At 43.6% G+C, this 18,545-nt stretch overlaps 1 protein-coding gene and 1 pseudogene across 8 annotated transcripts in view; one reads left to right on the top strand and one right to left on the bottom strand.

Annotated features, from left to right (window-relative positions):
- The first annotated feature begins 8,402 nt into the window (after window positions 1-8,402).
- Window positions 8,403-18,545, top strand: part of LOC100355132 (tripartite motif-containing protein 26) — a 34,502-nt gene continuing 24,359 nt past the window's right edge. For 4 of the 8 annotated variants that reach the window (XR_007923300.2, XR_007923299.2, XM_051855811.2 and 1 more), the window contains exon 1: window positions 8,405-8,929. The gene's annotated coding sequence lies outside the window, so the exon portion shown is untranslated. Of the gene's footprint in view, window positions 8,930-18,545 lie in introns of all 8 variants that reach the window. The other 4 variants (XM_051855812.2, XM_051855810.2, XM_008262664.4 and 1 more) reach the window with 3 other exon arrangements.
- On the bottom strand, window positions 15,684-16,008 carry LOC138849884 (ubiquitin-conjugating enzyme E2 variant 1 pseudogene; annotated as a pseudogene).

Raw genomic sequence — 18,545 nt, 5'->3', positions numbered from 1 at the left:
GATCTTCTTCAAGACTTGCTTTCCAGTGTTAAGAGAAAAGTTTATAGCAATAGGTGCCTACATCAAGAAATTGGAAAGGCACCAAACAAATGAGCTATCAATGCATCTCAAGGATCTAGAAAAACTGCAGAAAACCAGGCCCAAAACTAGTAAGAGAAGAGAGATAATTAAAATTAGAAAAGAAATCAACAGAATTGAATCCAAAAACATTACAAAAGATCAGCAAAATGAAGAGTGGGTTTTTTTGAAAAAATAAAAAATTGACACACCATTGGCCCAACTAACTAAAAAAAGGAGAGAAAAGACCCAAATCAATAAAATCAGAGATGAAAAGGGGGATGTAACAACAGACACCACAGAAACAAAAGGAGTCACCAGAAATTACTACAAAGAGTTGTATGCCAACAAACAGGGAAATCTATCAGAAATGGATAGATTCCTGGACATCTACAACCTACATAAATTGAACCAGGAAGACATAGAAAACCTAAACAGACCCATAACTGAATCAGAAATTGCATCAGTAATAAAGGCCCTTCCAACAAAGAAAAGCCCAGGACTGGATGGATTTACTGCTGAATTCTACCAGACATTTAAAGAACTAACTCCAATACTTCTCAAACTATTCAGAACAATTGAAAGAGAGGGAATCCTCTCAAAATATTTCTATGAAGCCAGCATCACCTTAATCCCTAAGCTGGAAAAAGATGCAGCTTTGAAAGAATTACAGACCAATTTCCCTGATGAACATAGATGCAAAAATGTCAATAAAATTCTGGCCAATAGAATATAACAACCCATCAGAAAGATCATCCACCCAGACCAAGTGGGATTTATCCCTATATGCAGGGATGGTTCAATGTTCGCAAATCAATGTGTTACATGACATAAACAAACTACAGAAGTAAAACCATATGATTATCTCAATAGATACAGAGAAAGCATTTGATAAAATACAACACCATTTCATTATGAAAACTCTAAGCAAATTCGGTATAGAAGGAACATTCCTCAATACAATCAAAGCAATTTATGAAAAACCCACGGCCAGCATCCTATTGAATGAGGAAAAGTTGGAAGCATTTCCACTGAGATCTGGTACCAGACAGGGATGCCCACTCTCACCATTGCTATTCAATATAGTCCTGGAAGTTTTAGCCAGAGCCATTAGGCAAGAAAAAGAAATCAAAGGGATACAAATTGGGAAGGAAAAAGTCAAACTATCCCTCTTTGCAGATGATATGATTCTTTATTTAGGGGATCCAAAGAACTCTATTAAGAGACTATTGGAACTTATAGAAGAGTAGCAAGATATAAAATCAACGCACGAAAATCAACAGCCTTTGTATACACAGACAATGGCCACGGTTGAGAAAGAATTTCTAAGATCAATCCCATTCACAATAGCTACAAAAACAATCAAATACCTTGGAAAAAACTTGACCAAGTATGTCAAAGATCTCTACGATTACAAAGCCTTAAAGAAAGAAATAGAAGAGAGCCAGCGCCATGGCTCACTTGGCTAATCCTCCACCTGCGGTGCCAGCACCCCAGGTTCTAGCCCCGATTGCGGTGATGGATTCTGTCCCGGTTGCTCCTCTTCCAGTCCAGCTCTCTGCTGTGGCCCGGGAGTGCAATGTGGGATGGCCCAAGTGCTTGGGCCCTGCACCCCATGGGAGACCAGGAGGAAGCACCAGGATCCTGGCTTCGGATTGGCGCAGCGTGCCGGCCACAGCAAGCTGGCCGTAGCAGCCATTAGGGGAGTGAAGCAATGGAAGGAAGACCTTTCTCTCTGTCTCTCTCTCTCTCTCTCACTAACTCTGCCTGTCAAAACGAAAAATAGAAAAGGATACTAAAAAATGGAAAAATCTTCGATGCTCATGAATTGGAAGAATCAACATCATCAAAATGTCCATTCTTCCAAAAGCAATTTATAGATTCAATGTGATACCAATCAAAATACCAAAGACAGTCTTCTCAGATCTGAAAAAATGATGTTGAAATTCATATTGAGCCACAGGAGACCTCTAATAGCTAAAGCAATCTTGTACAACAAAACAGTGCAGGAGGCATCACAATAACAGATTTCAAGACATACTACAGGGCAGTTATTATTAAAACAGCATGGTACTGGTACAGAAAAGATGGATAGACTAATGGAACAGAATAGAAACACACTAGACATCAATCCAAACATCTACAGCCAACTTATGTTTGATCAAGGATCTAAAGCCAATTCCTGGAGCAAGGACAGTCTATTCAACAAATGGTGCTGGGAAAACTGGATTTCCACATGCAGAAGCATGAAGAAAGACCCCTACCTTTCACCTTACACAAAAATCCACTGAACATGGATTAAAGATCAAAATCTAGGACCCAACACAATCAAATTATTAGAGAACATCAGAGAAACCCTTCAAGATATAGGCACAGCAAAGGTTTATTGGAAAAGACCCCAGAGGCACAGTAGTCAAAGTCAAAATTAACAATTGGGATTACATCAAATTGAGAAGTTTCTGTACTGCAAAAGAAACAGTCAGGAAAGTGAAGAGGCAACCGACAGAATGGGAAAAAATTTGCAAATTATGCAACCGAAAAAGGTTAATAACCAGAATCTACAAAGAGATCAAGAAACTCCACCACAACAAAACAAACAATCCAGTTAAGAGATGGGCCAAGGACCTAAACAGACATTTTTCAAAAGAGAAAACCCAAATGGCCAACATACACATGAAAAAATGTTCAAGATCGCTAGCCATCAGGGAAATGCAAATCAAAACCACAGTGAAGTTTCACTTCGCCCCGGTTAGAATGGCTTACATACAGAAAAGAAAAAGATGATTTGTTCTGAAAGGCTAGGAAACACCAGACATTTGTGACATACTCTGGGGATAAGTTCTGAATAAGAAGTCCATCCATTCACTGGCCATCAGGGAAATACAAATCAAAATCACAATGAGGTTTCACCTCACCTTAGAATGGCTTACATACAGAAATCAACTAACAACCCATGCTGTCGAGGATGTGGGGAAAAAGGAAAACTAATCCACTGTTGGTGGGAATGCAAACTGGTAAAGCCACTATGGAAGTCAGTCTGGAGATTCCTCAGAAACCTGAATATAGCCCAACCACATGACCCAGCCATCCCACTCCTTGGAATTCACCCAAAGGAAATTAAATTGGCAAATAAAAGAGCTGTCTGCACCTAATGTTTATTGCAGCTCAATTCACAATAGCTAAGACATGGAATCAACCTAAATGCCCATCAACGGAAGACTGGATAAAAAATTATGGGATATGTTCTCTATAGAATACTATACAGCAGTAAAAATAGAAAGAAAGAAATCTGGTCATTTGCAACAAAATGGAGCAATCTGGAAAACATCATGCTGAGTGAAATAAACCAGTCCCAAAGGGACAAATAGCATATGCTCTCCCTGATCAGTGACAACTAACTGAGCACCTAAAAGGAGACCTGTTGAAGTGAAACAGACACTATGAGAAACAATGACTTGGTCAGCCCTTGTTCTGACTGTCGAGGAGCAATTTACTTTTTTATTCCTTTTAGTATTTTTTTATTCTACTTAATACCATTGGTTGAACTCTTTAATTAACACACAATTATTCTTAGGTGTTTAAATTTAATTGAAAAGTGATCCCTGTTATAAATAAGAGTGGGAATAAGAGAGGGAGGAGATGTACAGTTTGGCACATGCTCACTCGGACTTACCCCTAATGGTAGAGCTAGAAACATGCCAGAGGATTACCAAATCAATCCCATCAAGGTGGCATGTACCAATGCCATCTTACTAGTCAAAGTGATCAGTTTAAGTTCATAACTGATCATAATGATAGGATTAAGTGTCAAAGGGATCACATAAACAAGACCATTGTCTGCTAATAATAACTGATAGAATTAAAAAGGAGAGAATGATCCAACATGGGAAGCGGGATACACAGCAGACTCATAGAATGGCAGATGTCCTAAACAACATTCTGGCCTCAGAATCAGCCCTTAAAGCATTCAGATACGGCTAAAAAGCCCATGAGAGTTTCTCAGGCATGGAAAGCCAAGACACTGTTGCAATAAAAAAAAAATCTAAATGAAAGATCTCTGTGAGTGAGATCCCAGCGGAAAGAAGGGGCCATCAAAGAAGGAGGTACGTTTCTCTGAAGGGAAGAGAGAGCTTCCACTTTGATTATGGCCTTGTCTAAATAAGATCGGCGCCGCAGCTCACTAGGCTAATCCTCCGCCTAGCGGCGCCGGCACACCGGGTTCTAGTCCCGGTCGGGGCACCGGATTCTGTCCCGGTAGCCCTTCTTCCAGGCCAGCTCTTTGCTGTGGCCAGGGAGTGCAGTGGAGGATGGCCCAGGTGCTTGGGCCCTGCACCCCATGGGAGACCAGGAAAAAAGCACCTGGCTCCTGGCTCCTGCCACCGGATCAGCGCGGTGCGCTGGCTGCAGCGCGCCTCCGCGGCGGCCATTGGAGGGTGAACCAACGGCAAAGGAAGACCTTTCTCTCTGTCTCTCTCTCTCACTGTCCACTCTGCCTGTCAAAAAAAAAAAAAAAAAAAAAAAAGATCGGAGTTTGTGAACTCAAGAGGCTTCCATAGCCCAAGAGGCTTCCATAGCCTTGGCAGTTAATGACAAGAGTCTCGGGTGATTTATGATGTCATATAGAAGAGTGTCAATTGTTAAATCAACAACAGGAATCACTGTGCACCTACTCCCCATGTAGGACCTCTGTCCTTAATATGTTGTACTATTCGAATTAATGGTAAAATACTACTCAAGCAGTACTTCATATTTTGTGTATCTGTGTGGGTGCAAACTGTTGAAATCTTTACTTAGTATATACTAAGTTGATCTTCTGTATATAAAGATAATTGAAAATGAATCTTGATGAAGAATGGGATAGGAGAGGGAGTAGGTGATGGGATGGTTGTGGGTGGGAGGGAGGTTATGGGGGGAAAAGCCGCTATAATCCAAAAGTTGTACTGTCGGAATTTATATTTATTAAACAAAAGTTGAAAAAAAGACTTGCTTTCAATTCTTTTGGATATATGCCTAAAAGGGAGTTGTTGGATCATACAGTGGTTCTGTTTAACTTTTTTGTATTGAAAGGTAGAGTGAGATGGAGAGAGAGAGAGAGAGAGAGAGAGAATATCTTTCATTTACTGGCACACTCCTCAAATGCCTTTCGCAGCCAAGACTGAAGCCAGGAACTCCATCCAGGTCTCCTCCATGGGTGGCAAGAGCCCAAGTACTTAAGCCATCATCTGCTGCCTTCCAAGATAATATTAGCAGGAAGTTAGATTGGAGTCAGTACTTGAACTGTCACTCTGATATGGGATATGGGTAATCCATGTAACAGTTCAATCCACAACACTCTCCCCTTCACTGTCCCCGTGTGTGACTTTTTCAGGACTACCAGTGTATTTTCCACAGTGGCTGTGCCACTTTACATTCACACCAGCAATACACAGTGATCCAACGTCACATGTTTGTCAACACTTTTTATATTCCATTTAAAAAATATTATAACCATTCTTTTTTTTTTTTTTTGACAGGCAGAGTTAATGAGAGAGAGAGAGAGACAGAGAGAAAGGTCCTCATTTATTCGTTGGTTCACCCCCCAAATGGCCGCTATGGCCCCTGTGCTGCGCTGATCCAAAGCCAGGAGCCGGGTGCTTCCTCCTGGTCTCCCATGCAGGTGCAGGGCCCAAGCACTTGGGCCATCCCCCACTGCACTCCCGGGCCACAGCAGAGAGCTGCACTGGAAGAGGAGCAACCGGGACAGAATCCGGCACCCCGACCGGGACTAGAACCCAGTGTGCCGGCACCACAGGTGGAGGATTAGCCAAGTGAGCTGCGGCACCGGCCATATTATAGTCATTCTAATAGTTGTGAAGCAGTATCTCATTGTGATTCTGATGTGCATTGCCTTAGTAACTAATGATGGCGAAAATCTTTTCATGTTCTCATCAGCCATTTGCATGTTTTCTTTAGAGAAATGTCTATTCAAGTTCTTTGCTCCTTTTTGACCTGAGTCATATTTTTTTGTTGCTGAGCCATAATAGTTCCTTACATATTCTAGATATCAATACCTTTTCAGATATATTATTTGCAAATGTTTTCCCTATCTATACATTGCCATTTTGCTTTCTTGATAGTATCCTTTGATGCACAGAAGCTCTTAATTTGGAAAAGGCAGTTTATTATTTTTTTATTGTCTATGCTTTTGGAATTGTATCCAAGAAATCATTGCCAAATTCAACATATTAAATTTTCACTAGGCTTCTTCTAAGAATTTTATTGTTTTATCACTGTGTTTAGCTTAAATGGTCTTTGATTCATTTTGACTACTTTTTTTTTTTTAATTTGAGAGAGAGTAAGACATAGACAGAGCACACACAAGTTCCTATCCTCCAGTTCACTCTCCTGAATGCCTGCAACAGCTGGAGCTGGATTGCACCAAAAGCAAGAGAGGAGAATTCATCCAGGTCTCTGATGTGGGTGGCAGGAACCCAAATCTTTCTTTTCCCCTTAAAAGTATATTTATTTATTTGAAAGACAGAGTTTTACAAAGAGAGAGAATGGAGGGGAAGGGGGGCAGAGATCTTCCATCCATTGATTCACTCCCCAAATGACAGCAAAAGCTAGGGCAGGGCCAGGATGAAGCCAGGAGCTTCCTCCACATCTTTCACATGAGTGCAAGGCCCGTGCACTTGGGCCTCCCTCTGCTACCCTCCTAGGTATGGCAGCAGGGAGCTAGACAGAAAGTGGAGCAGGTGGAACACAACCCAGCACCCATACGGGATGCCAGCAGCATCCTTACTCACTACACCACAGCACTGGCCCTCAGGAACCCCATTCTTGGCCTCTCACTGCCACTTCACAGGGTCTGCATTAACAGGAAGCTGAGGTCAGGAGCCAGAGCTTGGCATCCAATCCAGACACTCTGATGTGGGATGAGAGCACCCTAACTCATGTTGGAACTGCTAAGTTAAACATCCATCACCAGTTTTTTTTTTTTTTTAAAGATGTATTTATTTATTTATTTGAAAGTCAGAGTTACACAGAGAGAGAAGGAGAGGCAGAGAGAGAGAGAGAGAGGTCTTCCATTCTCTAGTTTACTTCCCAATTGGCCGCAACAGACGGAGCTGCGCCAATCCGAAGCCAGGAGCTTCTTCCGGGTCTTCCGCATGGGTGCAGGGGCCCAAGGACTTGGGCCATCTTCTACTGCTTTCCCAGGCCACAGCAGAGAGCTGGATCGGAAGTGGAGCAGCCAGGATCAAACTGGCACCCATATGGGATGCAGGCGCCAGCTTTACCTGCTACGCCACAGCACTAGCCCCACAATTTTGTTTTGTTTAGTTACATATAGTTTTTATTTGAGAGAGAGAGAGAGAGAGAGAACATAAAAACACATCTTCTCTTCAACATTTTGGAAAAGTCTGAGAAGTATTAGCAATAATTCTTCTTTGAATGTTTGATCGAGTTCACCCATAAAGACCTCTATTTAGGACTTCTCTTTATTGACAAGTTTCTGATTTCTTAGTCATTTTCTTTACTTGTTATAGGGCTGTTGAGATTTTTTGAATTGATTTTTCAAATGAATTTGGTAATTTGAATGTTTCAAGGAATTTCTTGATATCCTCTAGATTATCTTCTTGGTGTAAAATTGCTCTTTTAAGATCGGTAGTAATGTCTCCAGTTTCACCATTTTTAAAAAATATTATTTATTTATTTATTTATTTATTTATTTATTTATGAGAGGTAGAGTTACAGACAGAGAGAGAGAGACAGAAAGGTCTTCTATCTGCTGGTTCACTCCCCAAATGGCCACAACGGTCTGAGCTGGGCTGATCTGAAGCCAGGAGTCAGGAGCTTCTGCAGGGTCTCCCACGCAGGTGCAGGGGCCCAAGGACTTGGGCCATCCTCTACTGCTTTCCCAGGCTACAGCAGGGAGCTGGATCAGAAGAGGAGCAGCCTGAATACCGGTGCTCATTAGGGATGCCAACACCACAGGTGGAAGCTTAGCCTATTACACGACAATGTCAGCCCAAATTATAATCTTAACATTAATCCAGGTGCAACCTACATGCCTTAAACTTGAACGATCATGTTAGGCGATTTCTATGTTTTGCCAAACAGTAAGTAGTGTACTGTTATTGTCTTAGTTTTAGACCACAGTTAGCTTCAGACCATAGTCTCATGGTGTGTTTGGGGGTTCTTTCTCAAGATGGAGTTTTTGGTGCTCTAAAACGCAGTCCCTCTTGTCCGTTAGGGTGTCATTTCAGCCTGGCATTCCAAGAAGGGTTGCTAAGGTCTCATATGGTCCTCTAGGGAAACTATGCGGCAAGAATTCTAGAATGCTAATGGATATAGCTGAGAGAACCAGTTCTAACACACAATCAGGCTTCTTGTCCCGGTTCAGTGAGCCGGCTCTCCGGATGTGTCACTTCCACCACCTCTCAGTTTGTTACATGACAAGCTGGGTCACAGTTCCTAGTCTTCCAGCGGCCCAGCGCGCATCTCCCGCCACAGCCTCCCATCTTGGATGTTAATTCACTTTGGGCAGTCTCGGCAATCGGTTGACTCCAGCGCTTCCAGGATCTCTACAGAAGTGGTATAGGGGTGAACTGGGGATTTTAAAAAGTATAAATGCCAACCCGTGATGAGAACGGCAGAAGCACCTAACTCCACCAGCACAGAGGGAGAAATCCTCACCTTAGGAACGCGAGCCCGCATTGCCAGGCAACCAGAGGGCGCCTCTCTGCGGCCCCCGCGACTGCGCGGTTGATGCCCGCCATCTTGGCCAGTTGGCCTTGGCCTTGAGGATCGCTCTGCCCTCAAGAGACCTGTAAAATGGGACTACTAGCGTCTTTGAGACCTACTTGACAGAACTGCTGCACAGCACAGCACGGTACAAACAGAATTACTGTGAAAACATTCGTAGTCCCCTCATCCGCCTGGCACCACCGGGCCTTCCCTCTCTCTCGAGGTGACCTGGGCGCGAGCAGCTGCTGGAGGGCGGACCCGCGGGTCCCAGAGCAACGGCTGCAGCCCCGGGCTGCCTGGGCGGGGGGATTACCGGAGGGGCCAGAAGGTGGGCCTGCGTGGCCGGGGTGCTGGTGAGTGTTTGGGGGCAGTGTCATGGCAGGGCTGAGGGGCTCAGGTCTCATCCAGGCCGGTAAGGGATCCATGGAGCAGGCAGGTGGCCCAAATGATCGCGGGCCCGGGCGAAGGTGGGGCGCCAGGTGCAGAGACAGGGCAGGGAGGAACAAGAGGGCCAGAGGGCTCAGAGGCTGGCTAAAAACAAAACAGGAGCCCTGGTCAGTTGCTGTGGAAATAGCAACCAGCATTCTTTAGGACATTCTGTTTTACAGAGTGAGTTTCATTTATTACATGATCCCATTTAATCCTTTCTACAGTCCGCTGGAATTTGGGGCATTATTGGTATTATTATTGTTACCCCTCTTCAGTGGAGGTGATAGTGGGGTTGGGAGAAGTGTGGAGAATCAGAGCTGGATGTAGGCCAATTGCTGTCCTAAATACAGCCCGACAATGATACCTACTTGTCCTTTCATGGTTTGATGTGAAGGTCCTAAGTGTCCTTCTAAGTCGCCTGATGAATTCAGTGCAAGCTAGCTGCGTCTCGCTCCAGGTGACAGAAACAAAAGTGTTAGCTGACCTTCCAACCAAGCTTTTAAAGTTTAGTCACTCACAGTGCTATATATACAATTAAAGGAAAAATGCACCTGACAATGAAAGAAAACAAAGGACTACATTCGAGCATGGCAACAAGAGAGTTAAGGACATGATAGCAAGGGAGCAAAATGTGGAGGCCATCTTCCCTGGGTGCCCTAAACTCAGGCTTATGTTCTTTAGTGGTTATCCCAGGACTGAGATGTAGTTATGGAGAGGAACAGACCTGAGCTTAGATCATGGCTACTACCCTTAGCTGTTGTTTGAATTCTCATACTTTTTTTCTTCTTGTAATTAATGGAGATGATGCCTGTCTATCAGGGATGTTTAGAGAATGACAATATATAAAAAATATTACCCATCACGAAGTGAAAAGCCTTTTTAAAATCTCCTTACAGATAAGGAATTTGGGGGCTGTAGTACTTTACCAAGATTGTTCAGAGCAGTTTTGGGACTAGGGAAGGAAAAAATAGGAGTATATTCCCATTGCTTAGAATTACCACTGAGCCATATAAATAGATCTTTTAAAATATGGTAGCGTTTCATAGCTGGTGCTGTGTAACACTGTGTGATGCTTTAACTTCTTTTGCTTCGCGCTCCCATTTTCTATTAATATGTGATTCACACATAGTAAAATGCACCCTGTTAGTGTAGTACTGCAATAAATATACAAACAAACCCATCACCCCCAAAATTCCCATGTGCTCCTTTGTCATCTCCACCCCAGCTTGGAACAATAGTTGTTCAGTTTTCCTTCCCTATTGCTTTGTCTTTGCAAGACTATCATAGAGTTGGTATCTACATTTTTTTTCCACAGGCAGAGTGGACAGTGAGAGAGACAGAGAGAAAGGTCTTCCTTTTTCCACTGGTTCACCCCCCCACCAGTGGCTGCTACGGCCAGCGCGTTGTGATCAGCGCACCCCGCTGATCTGCAGCCAGGAGCCAGGTGCAGGGCCCAAGGACTTGGGCCATCCTCCACTGCACTCCCGGGCCACAGCAGAGAGCTGGACTGGAAGAGGAGCAACCAGGACAGAATCTGGTGCCCCGACCGGGACTAGAACCCGGTGTGCCGGTGCCACAAGGTGGAGGATTAGCCTATAGAGCCGTGGCGCCGGCCAGTATCTACATTTTTGAATTTAGCTTAGCATAATGCATCTGAGATTCCCTCACGTTGTTGAGTGTATCAGTAATTCATTGTTTTTTATGACTAAGTATTGTTCTCTTTTATCAGTGTACCACTGATTGTTAATTCCTCAGCAAAAGGAATATGTTTGTTAGAAATATTTGTGTGAAATATTTAATAATTTCACACCATAAACACGTAGCACAGGGATTGCTGGCACAATCGGGAAGTGTATGCTTAACTTAACAAGATTCGCCAGACTGTTTTTAAGGGTGCCTGTACTGTATCATTTTGTATTCTTACTTGCAGTGTATGAGAGTTCCATTTGCTCCATATCATCACCAGCTCTTGATTGTAAGGTTTTGTTGTTGTTGCTGCTGCTGTTCATTTTATCCATTTAAATAGGTATATTGATATATCATTGTGGTTCTATCTTATATTTCCCTCATGATGAATGATGTTGGGCATATCATAATGTGTTAACATTTATTATACATGTATAATATTTATTATATATTTGTATAACATTTATTATACAAGTATACTTTTAAAAGTTTGTGGAAATGGAATTAAAAGATAAGTTTATACTTTTTTTAAAAAAAGATTTTATTTATTTATTTGAGAGCTAGTGTTACAGACAGAGAGGGAGAGACAGAGAGAAAGATCTTCTATCCACTGGCCACAACTGCCAGAGCTGAGCCAATCCAAAGCCAGGAGCCAGGAGTTTCTTCCAGATCTCCCATGTGGGTACAGGGGCCCCAGTGCTTGGGCTATATTCTACTGCTTCCCCAGGCCATAGCAGAGAGCTTGATCAGAAGAGGAACAGCCTGGACTAGAACCAGTGCCCATATGAGATGCCAGCATAGCAAGTGGAGGGTTAATCTACTGCACCACACTGCTGGCCCCTGATAAATTTATATTTGTTGCAAATTTTTTTTGAAATCCATGAATAGTTTTTTCATAAAAAAATTTTAATGAATTTTTTGAAGTCACATCATATGCATGGGGGGGACCTATTTCTTTACCTTGTTATGTCCATTGATATATACACACACACACACACACACACACACACACACACACATATATATATAATTCTTTCCCCCAAATCACACTTTCTTGAATATTATAGCATCACAGTAAATCTGGAAATCAGGTACTGTGAGGACTTCAACTTTTTCTTTTTCAGAATTGTTTTGGCTGTTTCTCTTTTGTTCTACTAAAGTTTTAGAATCCGCTTTAGAAGTTTTAACAAGAAAATTTTCTGAAATTTTCATAGGCATTTCAATAGATCAGTTTGAGGAGAATTGATATCTTAAGAATATTGAGTCTTCCAATTCATGAATATAGCATATTTCATCATTTATTTAGGTCTTCTTGATAGGGACTCCAGGGGTCCCTGGAAAGGAAAGAAAAACATGGCAAAAAACAAAAAACAAAAAACAAAACCATGATGAAACTCTCCAAGAGCCCAGAGGGTAGGGGAAACAGGAGACCTGAGAAACATATACAATATAGTCTTTAGATGTTGAGTCTGCTGATGGGGCTTGATTGGGCACCCTGCAGGCTTTTGTGCAAAACTCCAATGTCAGTTCCCTGATTGGTTCATGTAGCATATCTCACCAGCAAACACTTTCAGTTCCCTGATTGATTGTTATTCTTGCCTATTGATTGGTTGCTGTCCCTTCCTTCTAATAGGTTGTTATTCTGCCACATGCAAAGGGTAAAATCTGTACTCACTTCTCAGAATCAGGGAGAACCACTTTGCATATAAAAGAGCATCCCTGGCAACACCTTTTTTAGAGTCCCCCTCCTGACTGATGCAGCAGGAGGCTTTGTGCTCTCAATAAACTTCACTTTGTTTACTGTCCCTCTCCACGTGGAAATTATTCTATGTGAGACAAGAGCCAAGATCGCCCTTGTCATCTTACAACAGCGTGGTGCTGTGACTAGGACTTGATTCAGTTCAGCACTGGGTCGCTTCCTCAGATGGGTGAGCAAGTGGACTGCTTCTGCCTCTGTGTTTTGGAGAGCCTCACACTCCTCACTCTCAAGGATGTTGGGTCTCTGGCAGCCAGTTAAAAGCGGTTAGCATGGTGGCCAGTCTTAAGACTCAGGAATCAGGCTTGCTGAGAAACACTAGATCAATCCCCTTCTACCAGTTGGCTTTGGGAATGTTGGTCCTATTCTGACTCAGTTTCTTTTCGAAGGGATCAACTGTCACACGACAGTGGAAGAAGGTCTTGGAGTAATTGGGAAATTCAGGCCAGGGCAATAGTCTGGTGCTTTTCAAAGCCTGCTTGATTGGACTCCTGACTCCCACAGTCTGTTCTTTCTGTGGAGCTCAATCTGTCAATGAGACTGGGCATGGTCTAGAGCAAGGCTATGGGCTCAATGTCCCAGTGACTCCTTACTTTACCCCAGGCTCTGACAAGATCTCCAACTCTTACTCTGCCTCACTACACTGTGGACTGTGGATGCACTCTGTCCCGCCACCTCCTCATTTCTTAGAAACTCAAATTCTTGGTTCCACTAGTCAGTATCTCCTTGAATATCTAGTTGATTTGGGGTCAGGATTTAGGTACCCCTTTGCTAACTCAGGTGGCCTTTTCCATCTAGTCAATTCTTTTTTTGTTTTAATTAATTTATTTAAAGATTGGCCAGCACCACGGCTCAATAGGCTAATCCTCCACCTGCGGAGCCAGCACACTGGGTTCTAGTCCCGGTCGGGGCACCAGATTCTGTCCCAGTTGCCCTTCTTCCAGGCCAGCTCTCTGCTGTGGCCCGGGAGGGCAGTGGAGGATGGCCCAAGTCCTTGGGCCCTGCACCCGCATGGGAGACCAGGAGAAGCACCTGGCTCCTGGCTTCGGATCAGCCCGGTGCACCGGCTGCAGCGTGCTGACCGCAGTGGCCATTGGAGGGTGAACCAATGGTAAGGGAAGACCTTTCTCTCTGTCTCTCTCTCTCTCTCACTGTCCACTCTGCCTGTCAAAAAAAATAATAAATAAAATAAAATAAAAAGTAAAAAAAGAGTTACACAGAGAGAGAAGGAGAGGCAGAGAGAGAGAGAAAGAGAGAGAGAGAAAGAGAGAGAGAGAGAGAGGTTTTTCATCCATTGGTTCACTCCCCCAATTGGCTGTAACAGCCGGAGTTGCACTGATCCAAAGCCAGGAGCCAGGAGCTTCTTCCAGGTCTCCCACATGGATGCAGGGGCCCAAGGACTTGGACCATCTTCTACTGCTTCCTCCCCAGGCCATAGCAGAGAGCTGAATCGGAAGTGGAGCAGCCACAGCACCAACCCCCGGTCTAGTCAATTCTTTAAGTGTAGATCCCATTGTGACCTGGACTTGTAGAAACAGGTCCTGCAGTATATTCTCTAGTGCTCTCCTTCCAAAGTAGCTCAAAACCCCTTGTTAAGACTCTTGTTGTGGAGGCTCACTGCAAATTCAGGCCTATAAGATGTGGCTCAAGGTTAGGAGGTGTAGGACTACTGTTTCTTTTCATGTAAGAGGACAAAGCAACCATATGTATTTGCACAGACTGAGGCCTAGTTCTAGCATACTGCCAGTAAAGGGAACTGGTCACTTCCAGTTTGTGCTGTTCTGGCAAATATAAATCCCAGGTTACACCACAGCAGCAAGAGGCCATCAGAGAGACATCTAAGCTCAGTAGAGACTGTCGGAAAGACAGCCCGAGCTCAGAGCATCAGACATCTCAAACTCAGGAGAGAGCATCACAGAGGCATCTGAAACTCAAGCGAGAGCATCAGAGACACATCTCAAGCAAAGAGAAAGCATCAGATGTCTCAAACTCAGTACAGCAGGCACTCCCTTGGGGCACATCCTCAGATAATGGGAGTCCTTTGACCTCTTTAAGAAAAAGTACCTGATCTTTTTCTGCATCACTGCCTGGCCTGGTTACAAGCTGGAGGGTGGAGAAAGTTGGCCTCCAGAGGGTACTATTAATTATAATACCATTCTTCAACTGTATCTTTTCTGTTGTAAAGCAGGGAAGCAATTGAAGTCCCTCAATCCCAGCTTTCTTTGGACTACAGGACAATCCAGACCTCTATAAAGCCTATCTTCAGGACCACAATGACCCCCTGTAATCCTTCTACTTCCTCTACTTGTCCTCCATACCCTGAGTCTTCAGTGACCCCTGAGCGTCTTGCTGGTCCGCTGCCTCCTCAACAAATACCCAAAGGACAGAGATCTCACAGCATGGTGGCTGTGTGATGTCTTTTCACAGCAGGGTTGGCTGTGTCCACCAGTTATGATGGGAATCAGTCTAAATATGCTTTCTTGATCCCAGAAGTTCACCTGTGTGGATGGTGGTTGTACTTGGCAGGATTATTTTTTATAGCACAACTTATGTGTTTCAAATGGACAAGGGGTTAGTACAGTACTGGGCTGGGTTGTCTTTGTTTTGTTTTGTTTTGTTTTGACAGGCAGAGTGGACAGTGAGAGAGAGAGAGACAGAGAGAAAGGTCTTCCTTTTTCCATTGGTTCACCCACCCCCACCCCCATAGCCACAGAGGCCAGCGCACCGCGCTAATCCGAAGCCAGGAGCCAGGTGCCTCTCCTGGTCTCCCATGCGGATGCAGGGTCCAAGGACTTGGGCCATCCTCCACTGCCCTCCCGGGCCACAGCAGAGAGCTGGACTGGAAGAGGAGCAACCGGGACAGAATCCGGCACCCTGACCGGGACTAGAACCTGGTGTGCCAGTGCTGCAGGCGGAGGATTAGCCTATTGAGCCGCGGCGCCAGCCTGGGTTGTCTTTGAATAGAGCTTCCTTTCCAGTACTTTGAGGCCTACAAGATGTATCTAGAGAGTTTACCACTGCGGAAAGTTTATAAAGACTGTTTGGGTCGAGTGGAGACAGAGGGGAAGGACCTCTGGTTTTCTTTTTTTGGTTGGTTGCTGTAACACTGTTCTTCGAGTGACTGGGAGAGTTTGATATTTCTGCAGACAACATCGAGCACCATGGCTCTTGCAGGATGACTTCGATGCTGTATGAATTCTGCCATTTTGCTGGCACTGGTATGGCTCTTGGGTCCACCACTCTGTTGGAGCTATGGACTCCATTTTGATTTTTGCTGCAGATGATACAAAGGAAGGTGCTCCTGGGTATTTGGGTCCACATTTTGTTTTGGGGCTATATATTTGGTTCTTATAAATTGTTCAAGTCCATGGTTGTTGCCGTCTTGCATCACTGGAGCTCCCCTGATATCTTTTAAGATCAACGGACTGGATGATGTTTTAGATAGGAGACAAAAATTTTGCTATGGGTGATATTCTCCTTTGTGCTCACACTGAGGAGATATCACATGAAGGTAGTAACATTCTCAATTTCCTAGAGGAGAGGGGCTCCAAAGTCCCAAAGTCCAGGGCCCAGTTCTGCTAGCCCTCAGGGAAGTAGAGCTGAAGGAGCCAGTAGGTAGGAAAGAAAGCTATAAGTGAGGGTGAACCAACGGAAGGAAGACCTTTCTCTCTGTCTCTCTCTCTCTCACCGTCTATCACTCTACCTGTCAAATAAATTAAAAAAAAAAATGCTTAGTAGAATTCACTTAGTAGAATTCACTAGCAAAGTCATGGGCCTGTGGCTTTCTTTGTGCTTGTGTTTTTTTGTTTGTTTGTTTTGTTTTTGTTTTTGTTTTTGTTTTTGTTTTTTTTACTGGCAGAGTTAGACAGTGAAAGAGAAACAGAGAAAAAGGTCTTCCTTCCATTGGTTCACCCCCAAAATGGCCGCTACGGCTGGTACGCTGTGCCGATCTGAAGCCAGGAGCCAGGTGCTTCCTCCTGGTCTCCCATGCAGGTACAGGGCCCAAGCACTTGGGCCATTCTCCACTGCACTCCCTGGCCACAGCCGAGAGCTGCACTGGAAGAGGAGCAACCGGGACAGAATCCGGCGCCCCAACCGGGACTAGAACCCAGGGTGCCAGCACCGCTGGTGGAAGATTAGCCAAGTGAGCCACGGCGCCAGCCTCTTAGTGCAAGTTTTAATGTTACTTTCAATTCCTTTAATGAATAAAGAGCTATTTATGTGATTTCTTCTTAAATAATATTTGCTGTTTGTATATTTAAAGAAATTAGTCTGTTTCATTTAATTCATTGAATATGAGTAAAGTGTTCTTAATATTCCATTATTGTCTTTTTATTACCCATAGGACCTTTATAAAAGTTTCTTTTTTCATTCTTATTGTTACTTATGTCCATATTTTTTTATTTGTTATACTAGTGAAGGCTTTATAAACTTTATTGTTCTTTTCAAAGAAATGCATTTTGGTTTTGGTTTCCATGAAATTGTATATTTTTGTTGTTTGAATATCTTTTATTATTCCAAGTTAATTTGCTTATTAGCATTTGACTATATCTCTGTTTTTTAATGGGTGGTCTCTGTTACAATATCCCTACTGTTCGTAGTCTAGAGTTAAAAGTTTATGACTTCAAGTAATATATAAAAGGCTTACAACCACACAGGTCCCCTTTCCTACACTGTTTTATGTATTATATTTATATATTATAATCCTTCCCAACAATATTATAATTTTTGCTTCCAAAACTCCTGGGGCTTGTGCTGTGGTGTAGCGGGTAAAGCTTCCACCTACAGTGCCGGCATCCCATATGGGTGCTGGATCGAACTCTGGCTGCTCCACTTCCAATCCAGCTATGGCCTTGGAAAGTGGAAGGTAGCCCAAGTGCTTGGGACCCTGCACCTGCATGGGAGACCTGGAAGGAGCTCCTGGCTCCTCACTTCAGATAGGCACAGCTGCAGCTGCTGCAGCCATTTGGGAAGTGAATCAGCAGATAGAAGACCTCTCTCTCTCTCTCCTCTCTCTTTCTCTCTCTCTCCTTCTCTCTGCCTCTGCCTCTCTGTAACTCTGCCTTTCAAATAATAAAATAAATAAATCTTTTAAAAATAAAAAAAAACTATGTAACAGAATTTGTGAGATATTAAGTAGATTATTTTATTTATGCAAATATTTATCATGTATGTCCTTCCTTCTTTCCTAAAGTTCTGGAATTCCCTTTGGTATCATTTCTTACCACTACTAATTTTCATTAACAATTCTTTTACAACAGGTTCTCTGGTGATACGTTCTCTTAGTTTTACTTCACCTGAAAATTATTGCTTTCATTCCTCATGGATATTTTTGTGGTGTGGAATTCTGGATTGACAAGTGTGTGTGTGTGTGTTTTCCCACCACTCTATAGATATTTTTCCACTGTCTTTTTTTTTCACTGTCTTTTGACCTCTGTGGCTTCTAGCTGGAATATCTACCAACATTTTTGTAAGAGATTTATTTATTTATTTGAAAGAGTTACACAGAGAGAGAAGTAGAGGCAGGAGAAAGAGAGGTTTTCCATCTGCTGGTTCACTCCCCAATTGGCCACAACGGCCAGAGCTGTGCCAATCTGAAGCCAGGATCCAGGAGCTTCTTCCGGGTCTCCCATGTGGGTACAGGGGCCCAAGGACTTGGACTGTCTTCTACCGCTCTCCCAGGCCATAGCAGAGAACTGGATCAGAAGTAGAGCAGCCGGGACTTGAACCAGCACCCATATAGGATGCTGGCACTGTAGGCAGCAGCCTTGTCCGCTACACCACAGCGCCAGCCCCACTACCAACATTTTGATTTGTTCTCTCCTTGATGTAATATGCTGTTTTCTTGGAGCCAGCACTGGTATCCCATATGGGCACTGGTTTGAGTCCC

This window comes from Oryctolagus cuniculus, chromosome 5 (assembly GCF_964237555.1).
Source record: "Oryctolagus cuniculus chromosome 5, mOryCun1.1, whole genome shotgun sequence".
Lineage (NCBI taxonomy): Eukaryota > Metazoa > Chordata > Mammalia > Lagomorpha > Leporidae > Oryctolagus > Oryctolagus cuniculus.
The sequence above is the reverse complement of the archived record's forward strand: the minus strand, read 5'-3'. Positions and strand labels throughout refer to the sequence as shown.